The sequence below is a fragment of the Dermacentor albipictus genome, chromosome 5 (genome assembly GCF_038994185.2).
Source record: "Dermacentor albipictus isolate Rhodes 1998 colony chromosome 5, USDA_Dalb.pri_finalv2, whole genome shotgun sequence".
NCBI classification, from domain to species: Eukaryota; Metazoa; Arthropoda; class Arachnida; order Ixodida; family Ixodidae; genus Dermacentor; species Dermacentor albipictus.
This window is the reverse complement of record NC_091825.1, coordinates 15,960,476-15,972,554: the sequence shown is the minus strand read 5'-3', so window position 1 is coordinate 15,972,554 and position 12,079 is coordinate 15,960,476. Positions and strand designations below refer to the sequence as shown.

The 12,079-nt window shown below is 46.0% G+C and overlaps 1 protein-coding gene and 1 long non-coding RNA gene across 4 annotated transcripts in view; both read right to left on the bottom strand.

The window, feature by feature from the left end:
* Positions 1-12,079, bottom strand: part of LOC135906572 (CUB and sushi domain-containing protein 3-like) — a 265,193-nt gene that overhangs the window by 17,783 nt on the left and 235,331 nt on the right. The gene's annotated exons all lie outside the window — the stretch shown is intronic.
* On the bottom strand, positions 5,099-11,407 carry LOC139059853 (uncharacterized). Its single transcript, XR_011514406.1, has 3 exons — positions 11,026-11,407; positions 9,820-9,912; positions 5,099-5,366 (listed from the first exon to the last, which is right to left on the bottom strand). It is a non-coding gene; the product is annotated as an uncharacterized lncRNA (long non-coding RNA).

Genomic DNA, 12,079 nt, shown 5'->3' with positions numbered 1-12,079 from the left:
GAAGAAGTCGAACACGAGACTGCCGACTCTGATCCGGTGGTGACACCTGCGCAGGCGGAATAGGCAGTCCAAATGCTGAAGAGTTTCTTTCAACGAGAAGAAGGTTCTGAGCTGTTTTTGAGCAGCCTGTCTAGCATGAGTGGTGCCATTCAAAGAAAACGGTTGCGAGAGCTCAAACAAGCAAACATAAAGTCCTTTTTCACAAGCCAATTATTCGCAGTTCCCACTGATTTCCGCGGAATAAGTGGACTATTGAGATTTTTTTTTATTTTAGTAGTGCTCTGAAAAAAAGTTCATTGCCTGCCGCTTTTGTGCAGTAAAGGTTGTGCCCATAGCGTACCGTCCTCTTTAATACCTAGATTTTGCACCTGAGATCCGCTTCAGCGGAGACTGCCAATTGCGCGCACGCCTGCCTCGTCGGGACCAAGCAGTCTGGAACGGATTGCGAAATCCTGAACCTTCTCTCTCTAAACGAAACTCCTGATAAACGGAACATATATTTTCCCGGTCCCTTGAGGTTCCGTTTAACGAGAGTCCACTGTATATATATATATATATATATATATATATATATATATATATATATATATATATACTCATATCATAAGAAGCCAACAAACACTGACACCAAGGACAACATAGGGGAAATTACTTGTGCTTAATGAATGAAATGAAGAAACGATAAATTAATGGAAATTAAAGTGGATGAAAAAACAACTTGCCGCAGGTGGGAACCGAACCCACAACCTTCGCATTTCACTTGGTGTCAGTGTTTGTTGGCTTCTTATGATATAACTAATAAAAATCGTGCCCCTCGGTTAACCCCCTTTCTTCTCGTATATATATATCGGCGGCGCGAGAACTGAGCTCGGGCTGCTGATGTGAAGGGCAAGATTATCGTAAAGACGGACAACGCTTTCCGCCTAATTCGCAGAATCGCAAATCGGCATCGACGCATGAAGGAAAGAAATCTTCTCAGGCTGATCAATGCCCTCGTACTCTGCCACCTCACGTACACGATTTCTATGCACAACTGGCTCAGAGCGGAGCGAGACAAGCTCAACGTTCTTATCCGCAAAATAGACAAGAGGGCTCTCGGGCTACCCATCAGGACCCATACCGAGGATATCTTGAAGCTGGGGGTACATAACACCACCGAGGAGATTGCCGAAGCCCAAGAACGCACGCAACTCAGTCGCCTGGCCACCACAGCGGCAGGTAAACGCATCCTCGAAGAGCTGTGTTACCACCCTGCGGAATTCTCGATGGACAGTACCCCGATCCCTAGGTGCATTCGAGACAAGTTCGTAGTGGCCCCTATGCCCCGAAACGTCCATCCCGTCCACAAAGAGGGCAGACGCAAGGCCAGAGAACCAGCCATCCTTAAACAGATAAAGCGACACGACTTTAGCGCAAGCTTCGTCGACGCTGCGGAGTACAGTGACTGGAAGACCTTTGCCGTCGTTGTGGTCGACTCGAGCGGAAACATTTCCAATAGCGCCTCGATTCGCACTTCAGACCCCGGAGTCGCCGAGCAAGTCGCCATCGCCCTCTCCCTGCTAGATGGTCGTGGGTCCGAACTCTATAGTGATTCCAAAACGGCAGTTAGGGCTTTTCAAAAGGGTTGCATCGCCAAGGAAGCTGTTCGTCTTCTTAGCGGCTCGAGTGCACATGCTCTCGCAAACCATTCAATTCACTGGTTTCCCGCTCACGTAGGATCGGTCGAGGGTGCTCCCCCGAACCTCAATGAGTCTGCCCACGAGGCTGCGCGTGACCTCACCGACCGCGCTTCCTCTATAAGGAGCACTGACTCCCCTCCTCTCTACGGTCACAGGGACGCTCCCGCTACTCACAACGAGATTATTAAATATTTCTACATGTCCAGAAGGGTCTTTCCACCCCCTCACCCCAAGTTGAATAGGGCGCAAGCCGTTTCGCTTAGGCTCCTACAGACCAGCACATATCCGTGTCTGTCCGCTCTCCACGAGGCTTACCCCAACGTGTATCGCATCGACGCCTGCCCGTCCTGCGGCCAGACCTCCACTCTACCTCACATTCTCTGGGAGTGCGGGTCGACATACCCCAAGTTCATCAAGGAGGAGTGGGACTCGCGTTTGCGTAGCCCCGCTCTAGAAAAGCAAATCCTGGCCGTCCGGCGTGCCCGCGACAGCGCCGGTGGGCTAGACCAGCCGGTCCCGACGTGGGACTAGCTGGGTGCGCGACGAGTTCGCGTCCTCGCCGGACCTACAATAAAGTTTATTCACTCACTCACTCACTCACTCACTCACTCACTCACTCACTCACTCACTCACTCACTCACTCACTCACTCACTCACTCACTCACTCGTGATCAAGAGCTACTTGCGATTCCTCGTACGAGCTGCAATAAACTCCATTTAATTTAGTGGAGCTGTTTGGTAACCTCGGAAACTGGAATCCCGAAGCCGGAAGCTACCGACTGCTGTGACCATACCTGACGAAACCACCCAGGAAGGTGCACCACAGCCTCGGGCGGTCATCGTTTCTGGTGTGTTGCGCCAGCGTGATCCTGCCATCTTTAGCGGCACCGATGATCATGACGTGGAGAATAGGTTGTCATCTTAAGAACGGCTGAGCCAGCATAACAAGTGGTACGACGTGACCAAGTTGCACAACGTGCTGTTTTACTTAACCGCCGTCGCGAACCTCTGTTTCCGAAACCAGGAACACGATTTCACAACATGGAGTGCATTCAAGACAGGTTTCCCAGAAGTGTTCCGCCGCCCCGCTGTGCGCAAGCTTCGCGCAGAACAACGCTAACGGAGGCGTGCGCAACATCACGGTGAAACTTCCACAAGTTGCGTCGAAGGTTTCACTGTGTAAGCGCGTGCATCCGTCAGTGGCAGAACAGGACAAGATAAAACACATTATGAAAGGCATTGATGGGAACGCCTTTCAAATGTTGTTAATGAAGGATCCGCGTACCGTGGCCGAAGTTATCAATTTGTGCCAAAGTTTTGACAAGCTACCGAAACAACGCATCTCAGCCCGACGCTCACCGCGTACGGAAGATTCGTTAGTAGCATTGGTTATTGGCGACGACCACACAACTTTCCTGACGCAAATAAAGGAATTAGTGCGTGTGGAGGTCGCGCGGCAGCTCTCGGTTTCGCCGACCGCGGAGAAGCCTCCTCAATATTTGGCTCCAGCGATCCGACAGATAATTCAAGCGCATGTGACCGAAGCTCCTCCACCTCCGTGTCAGCCGGCTCCCGTGACCGCGCCTCTGACGTATGCTGAAGCCGTTGTATGGGCGCGTGTATGGGCGCCTCGTTTGCAGGGGTGGTTCTCTCCTCCACCTCCAGCACCTCGCCCGCCAGTGTTCTCTCCTCCGCATTCGCCTCGCCAGCCGGCGGCTCCCTTTTTGAGTGCACAGCAGCAGGGTACCAATCCATGGCGCACTGCTGACAACCGCCCAATATGCTATGCCTGCGGCACCCCGGGACATGTAGCGTGCTTCTGCCGCCGGCGCTTGCCGGCCTTCGTGGGCACCCCGCGACCACCAGCTCCGGCTTCCGACCATTCCGTATGCATCAACGACCACCATTGGAAGTCTACGCTGCTGATGACATACCAGCACCGCATTCACAGGTCTGCGAAACTCGTCGCTCGCCTTCATCTCGTCGGCGGTCACTCTCACCCATGTGTCGTAGGCCGAGTACCAGTACTACTGAGGCGGAAAACTGATTTCCGCAGTTCCTGAGGCACGAACTGCGTCATCGTCGGAACATCAGAGTCCTCGTTTTCCCCCGCCAACGTTATTGAAGTGTCCCTTGATGGCATCAAAACTCTTGCGCTCGTGAGAAGTGAGAAGCTTTGTCGTGCATTACGGAAAGTGACCATGATGCCTTCGGTACCATTGCTTAGAACAGCCAGTGCACAACAACTTCAGCCAGTCGCTATGTGTATTGCCAGGGTGCTGATTCGAGACATTTTGTATTCGATTGATTTCTTTGTGTTAACTCGTTGCTCCCACGATGTGATTCTCAGTTGGGATATTCTGTGGCGCCATCATGCCGTCATTGACTGTGCACGTGCTGAGGTTCAGTTCTCCGTTCTGTGCGATTTGCCATCTCACGACTCTCAAGTGCATGTTAGCAGGATCTGTGTAGCTTCAGATACTGACCTTCCTCTTCACAGTGCTGTATCTGTTTCTCTTTCATGCGCATCGCTTGCCGAAGCGACGGTCATGTTTTCACCCGCTGCCGTCTTCATTCGCCGCCAGCCTATATTGTTGCCTTTCGCCCTTCTTACGGTTCACCATGGTGCTGCAGAAATATTGATTTCTAACGCAAACTCGTACACTTTGGCTTTCCACTGTGGCAAGATTATAGGTGCTATCCAGACTGTGGACGCTGACGTTATTGTGCATTTCCTGTTGCCGACAACGTGGATACTGCCAACGTAACAGCACTAACACCCCATATGCCATCCAACCGACTATCACCGGATGTTTTTTGATGCTCTATTGCTGATGACCTCGAGCCTACACAACGTGAGCGGCTAATTACTCTTTTAAATGATTTTCACGCCTCTTTTGACTGCAACCAAGCATCATTAGGCCGCACAAGTACCGTCTCTCACCACACTGATACGGAACATCGCGCACCATTACGCCAGCGTCCGTACACTGTAAAATAATTTACACCCCTAAGGGTTTTTTTCGGTGTCTATAACTAACCCCCTAGCACCCTTGAAAAAGCTGGGTTTTATAGGGAATTACACCCTTATGATGGTTATTCTATATTCCAATAACACCCTATCCCTTGAGGGTGTTTTGAACAACATATTACCCTTCGACCCATGGGGTGTAAGGGTGTGATCAGGAATATATTACCCCTTCACCTATCGGGTGTAATGAGCAATATAATAGCCCTTGAAGTACGGCATGTGGAAGCGGGTACATATGCACTTCATTGTTTGTTTCTAAGTCTACACTTAGGCTAGCACACAGAAATGTTATGTATGGTGTGCATACAATAAGTAATGTGTTTACAAACGCACTGCATAGCAACTTTGAGAGAAAACACATTATCGCTTGTGAGTGTTCTGCGTGAAATGGTCCCATTTATCACAGATACAGAGTGACTGCATGGAGGGTCATTTATTCTAGCCTCCTGTACAATATTTTGAGCTTGCACTATGCCTTGTGGTGACAAGTCTTGCGGCCGTTCTACATTGAAGAACAGTCTCATTCAAACCAAAGTTCCAGGGCACAGGCGAGGATGATGATGCCTTTTTTAGCTCCATTCCAATGTCCTAAGGTGAGCCATCATAGATGAAGCCATTTCTTCATTGATCACTGTAGCCATCTGCTTCTTTTCTACCTGCAAAATGATTTGTTGCAATTTAATGTCAGGAAAAGTACACGAAACATGACTAGCAGCGCTTCCCTGCATCATTCACTTTAATATTTCAAGATCACATGAAGAGCAGGTTAAAGAAAACAAGCACAGATAATGCTTACTTCCAGGAAATCGTTATTTCGAAAGAATAAGGCATTTAATCTGCCACATCATGAATGTAGGAGAGACAGGATACACAACTATATGAGGGCAATTCAGAAATTATTGCCTCCAAGCCCACTACTTTGCCAATATTATAGCAAACATTTTGAACTTTTTCTCATTGATGCACTTATGCTTAAGCTATCGAATGTCACTTGCCTCGCCTTCCTATCTCTTCTCGTTCCAGAGTAATCGAGCAATTCATGGCATCCAGTGGTGATGTCCAGTTGAAACAACAGGCTGTAATTGAATTTCTGACTGTGGAAGGTTGTGTGCATATCAACATTCATGGCCATTTGACTGCAGTTTACAGGAATGCCTGTGTTGACGTCAGCACTGTGCAGAGGTGGGCAAGGACTGTGAAAGACCAAAATCCTACCACATCAAATCTCCCGGATCAGCACCGAAATGGATGGCCCACAATGGCTTCTGATGAGGGTCATGAACATCAGCAGATGAGTTGACTCGGTGCAATCGCAGGATCAAGCAACACCAGATTGCAACACTCGCCATTTCCATTGCCTCAGTGAACCACATCATTAAAGACCTGCGTTACAAGAAGACTTGCGCTTGTAGGGTGTCACGGTAACTGACGACTGACATGAAAAAGTCGAAGCATAGCCAACAAGTTCAATTCTTGTAACCCAGGAGGTTTTTAATTATGTGGTTCACTGAACCAATGGAAATAGCGAGTGTTGCTGCAATCTGGTGTTGCTTGATCCTACGATTGACCCGATTCAACTCGTCTGCCTGATGTTGATGATCCTCATAAGAAGCCATTGTGGGCTGTCCAGTTCGGTGCTGATCCTGGACATTTGATGCGGCTGGATTTTGATGTTTCTCAGTACTTGCCCACCTACGCACAGTGCTGATTTCAACACAGGCATCCCCGTAAACTGCTTTCAGATGGCAATGAATGTTGAAGGGCGCAGAACCATCTGCAGTGAGAAATTCAATTACAGCCCACTGTTTCAACCGGACATCACCACTGGATGCCATGCATTGCTCGATTACTTTGGAACGTGAAGAGATAGGAAGATGGGGCAAGTGACATTCTATAGCTTAAACATCAGTGCATTAATGATAAAGAGCCAAAATGTTTTCAGTACTACTGGTAAAGTAGTGGGTTGTGCATCAGTGCACAACCCACTTTTGTGCCTCAGTGCATAAAAGTACATTTTGTTAAAAAAGTAAGTGGAACAACAGTGCATTTTTCCGGCAAGTTTGATAGTGCATATCTCCAAACTGACGCCATTCTGGAAATCAATTCCAAGTAGATACACCTTGTAATCTCACTGGCTATGTTTCGTAAATTACAATATGTGCCCCAGATATGTGGTGGCGCTGGCAAACACTCCCAGCGTTCTACTAGGAAGCATAAATACCCAAGAAAGTGATGGGGAAACGGCGCCCGCAGTAGCTCAATTGGTAAAGCATCTAACGCGTAATGCAAAGACGTGGGTTCGTTCCCCACCTGCAGCAAGCTGTTTTTCATCCACTTTCATTTCCATTAATTTATCATTTCTTTATTTCATTTGTTAATCACAAGTAATTTACCCTAACTTGTCCTTGGTGTCAGTGTTTGCTGGCTTCTTAGGATATGATTAATAAACATCGGGTTTCTTGGTTAAGCCCCTTTCTTTTCGGTTATATTAGCTATAATGTAATTCATTCGAAAGATAATAATTTTTTTATTTAGTTTAATATGTTTCGATTTCTTGTGCTAGATATATCTGCGTGTTTGAATATTCCTGCTCAAGGACTGGAATTATGCTATATGCAACAGGACTATATTTAAAAATTCCACAAGACTGAAAATCATCACCCTGCATAAAAACAGTGTGAATTTAAAAACAAGCTTCAGTGAACCTTATTGAATCAGCAAATGGCCAGTGTAACTAGTCTGATCATCCTGGAAATCTTTTGTAGCTTATAAGCATAGTGAATTTCAATTCCACATTTAGGAGTGCAAATTTTTCTAGAAGTCAGCTTTTTCTTTTTAACAGCTAGCATCCCTGCCAGTTTGCTTAAACATAATGTTGCATGACTTCAACAGTACTGCACAATCACATTTTCTGCTCACAGTGTCTAGTGACGTGTCTTTAGCAGCTGAGATAATTAATGTTCATGCAGATAAACATCAGAAAATATTGCAATAACTGCCAAGAAAATGCAATCATGCGTTTTGTTTACAAAAGAGCATGTGCTCTACCTTCTGCCAGGTTTGTTTTCCGTGTCAGGCTAGAACGGAACTTGCACAAGAGGCACCTTTTGCATCCATGAAGATATTTTATGAGGTTATGGTGGTGTCGAAACATGACATCAACCATAACACTTTAAACTATTTTATGAAACAGGTATTTGTACAAAGATAGAAAAGGCACCAATTTTGAATTTATCACATTTGGATTAGAGTACCATAGTATAAATGGCTCAACTAGTACAGGTACGCAAACGGGCTAGTTGGTATTGGTCGATGACGTTAGACAATGTGAACTCGACAAAGGATGGAGAAAGAGGCGATAGCATTTGTTCCATTTCTCGCCCCTTTTGACGTCCCTTGTACAAGTCTGCGCTGTCTGTCGAACATCATGGATCAACTAGTACAGCCTGAAAAAAATATGTCATGAAAGAAAACTTGACTTTCAACCTCGACAATTCTGCCTGTTAGGTATTATGGTTTCTTTAGAACTTAATTCTTTATACAAAGGCAGACCCATCAAGTAAAGCTTACTGAGAAAGAAATGAAGAACAACGTCAACACCTCTCAAGGCACATGCATCAAAGGAGTCAGAGCATCATACACATTACCTTTAGGTGCAAGAGTATTCTCTTTCTTAGGCAAACTGCATTTCTAGTTTCTTAAAGCCTATATATTTATTTGCCACAGCTATGGGAAAATCACAAGGTGGAAAAGATGTGTTGGTGTAATTTCAACTATTATGTACAACAGCAAAAGGTAAAGCACAGGAAGTCTCACTGCTCCTCTGTCTAAATGACATTCAGTTTCATTTGTCATGTCCACTCCTATCCTGATGGCAGCAGAAAAAGGAAGACAGCAGCGTGGTTCAGAAAGTAGATGAAGGAGCTGATATCCTAGCTGACATAAAGAGTAAAAAAAGGGAGCTGGTCAGGCCATGTAGTGCAGACGTGAGACATCATTAACTAGCGCGAAAAAGACAACGGACGACAGCTAGAAGCACACAGGACAGAACTCTAGGCTTCAACTGAAATTTTGGCTACACAGAAACATAGGATTCAGGGGATGCGACCTCAACGCATGGAAGCAACATTTATCTTTCCTTTTCCCTGCCTGACACAGGAGGTATTGGAGCCAATCGATGGGCAGGTTCATTTCGAGATACGAACACTCTTTTTTGGCGAGAGCAAGGGAAGGGGTGCTTAAACACTTATCACCCGCTTTTCGATGCAAAGTGCTTCGAATATTTTCATGTCGACCTGCACCTAGAGCCGCCTGGGCAGATGAGTGCTTTGAAACTGCTCAGTGAATGAGCACTTACAGCAATGATTGGCCAGATGGCCACCAGCCATGACAGCTGCCCTATCTTTGTTCCCCCAAGCGGTCGTTTAAACACCGACCTGTTTGGCTTGAGGACACATAGGGCAGCTTTGAGTGCCTTGGTGGCTGGTGGCCACATGGCCAATCATCGCCATACGTGCTCATGCACCGAGCAGTTTCAAAGCAATTGTGTGCTCAGGCAGCTCCGGAAGCAGGTACATAGGGAAATATACGAACCACTTTGCATCAAAAAAGTGGGAAATAGGTGTGTAAGCACCCGTCTCTGGCTCTTACCAAGAATGTTCGTAAGTGAAATTAACCAGTTCATAAATTTGTTCCGATAGCTCCTGTGTCGTTTCTGTCCGTCGACATTCTGTGCATTCCATGTTTCTGTGTAGCAAAAATTTCAGTTGAAGTCTAGACTTCTTTCTTATGTGCTTCTTGATGTCTTTTTCACGCTAGTTATTGATGTCTCAAGTCTGCAATGAGCACCAACTAGCCCAAGTGCCTTCTTCAACCATGTAATGCATAGGGCAGATAACCGGTGGCACATTCGAGTTACAGAATGGATGCCAAGAGAAGAGAAGGGTAGTCAAGGACGGTAGAGAAGTAGACTACGATGAAGTCAAAAAATTTTGCAGGCTTCAGTTCGAATCAGCTAGCGCAAGACAGGGGTAATTGGAGCTCACTGGGGGAGGTCTTCATCCTCCGGTGGAAAAAATATGTAGGCCAATTGTGATGAAAAAAGTATACCTGTCGGGTCAGACGTCTTCACTGTCTTTTCAGCAACGTGTAGGCCCAAGACAGCCAGTCGGTTCCCATGCAATTGCTTCGTGCTGACTGCAACTGCATGGGCACAAGAAAACAACCCACCATTAATACCATTCGAGATTGACGACTCAATAAAAGAACCTCTCAAAACTGCAAATACAATTAAGCATTTACCAGCTTAATAAATACATATATAAAGGCCAAGAATAGTTACAATAACCATACACTTTATAACTAGACATTAATAAGGTAGTGAAGCGTACAATAACCGTAGGACGCTAAGTGCAATTCATTTCAGAAATACTGTTGACAACTGACAGGACGCCTTAGGCAGGGTTCGGTCACACAAGAAAACAAATAGTAGTAATAATAAGCACGCCTGCGTGAAACCAAGAAACGAGTACAAGTACGAGAAAAAAATTGATTAGGCTCGGTGTGCTTATTTATACAAAAAGATAAATTTATAAACAAATAGCGCAACCACGCATTCATCCGCAACAGCACGAGAGCGTCTATAACAAACGAGCACAACTTAAAGCGATTGATAAGTACATAGCCGGGACGGTCGTGGTTCTTTTGTTTTGCATTAGTTCTAGTCATGAAACCACAAGCATTGCAAGCTGCCTGCGCCATTACCTACCACGGGACCTCCGACAAAAAAATAAATAAATAATAACAATTGAGTGAAAGTACACAAGCGACATTTAATACGGTTGTCACACTGCACACTTTTGGCCGCGATCGATCCTGACTGGAATCGAATTTCTGGACGCGTTTGGCCTCGTTGCACAATCGGTGGACGGGAGCCAATCGCGGTCGACAATTTCGATCCAGAACGCGCTCAATCGTGCTCGAAAGTGGCCGTGTGACACCGGTATAAGTCTGCGCCCATCTTTGGTAACAGAACGAACCAATTAGTCAAACCAAAGCATTATTTCCTTGCCTGCGCCGAATACTGACGCGTAGCAGTACTTAATTCTCTACAACTCTAGTTGAGGACACGTGAACAATGAAACATTCATTTTTTTTTTCTTTTTCACATTCGGTGCCCATAGGCTACGCCTGGAGTACATATACTACACTCGCATCCAACACACCTTGCGCTGTCCTTTAAATAAATTACACGAAAATTACTACCACAATGACGTACCATAAAAAACGCGACGCTGAACGTGGCTGCGTACGTACCTTTTATATGAGCAGTTCATGCGCCTTGCAAAAGGCCCTCGGTTTGAAGGCGGAGCGCTGTCACGATCTGTACTCTGGGCACGCCGTTTCGTTTACGTAGTGGATGGACCATGTTGACGATGCATTCCGCCGAAAAACAAAACGTCCACTTTATCACTGTTCAGGCCGAATGGAAGGTGTTTTCTCCTTCGCCACGAATGACGGCCGTCGTAGGCGTAGTAAACACACTGTCACAAAGAAACACCGATGTCGTAGGCCGCTGGTGCCCTTCTTTCTCACGCATAATCGCGTCGCCTTCACTCCGGACGCTCACTTCGCGTCGATGAGCACAAAAGTACACGAAAACAACGAGGTGGTACAACCTAAACGCAGCAAAAAACAATCTAATGACTCACAACTTCAAGAATGTCACGGAGAACACACACATGTGCTCCCGGCGGCCCGCCGCGAGACGCAGGAAATGACGTAGCGGCGATAGCGGCGACACCCGTCGGGGGAAGTTATTTCAATTTCGGTTTCGTTTTCAAGGCATAAAAACAAATATTCTTTTCAACTATGTGTGTGTATTACTTTCAAATCTATTTATTTTACGCTACCTCTAAGCCATTTTCTGTGTTTACGGGTAGTTTCACTGGAAATTTATTTCCAGAAACATGGGCTGATATCAAATCAAATGGGGCAAAGGTGGGCTGGTAACTGCGTGTAAGTGAATTTATTTGTCGATGCTTTCTTTTTTGTTTGTTCGCTTGGACGTTCATTTGTAAAGAGACGTGGCCCTTCCTGATTGTATAAGCTTCAGAGGTACTCGCGAGTCTGTCTTTTCGTTTATGCACAGAGAAACAGAGAGAGAAAAAAAAGCTTTATTGGCATTTTCAAGAAGTTCACAATGCTCATATTTCTGAACTGGAGTGCTCACTCAAATTTTAAATAGCTTGGATTAACGGCAGATATAAAAGTACTTGCATAATAGCTTTCTAAACGTATAGGAGACACCACGAAATTTCACATGTGCAGAATAACACGAAAACCTTAAGTTTCCAAGTACGAAAAGTCT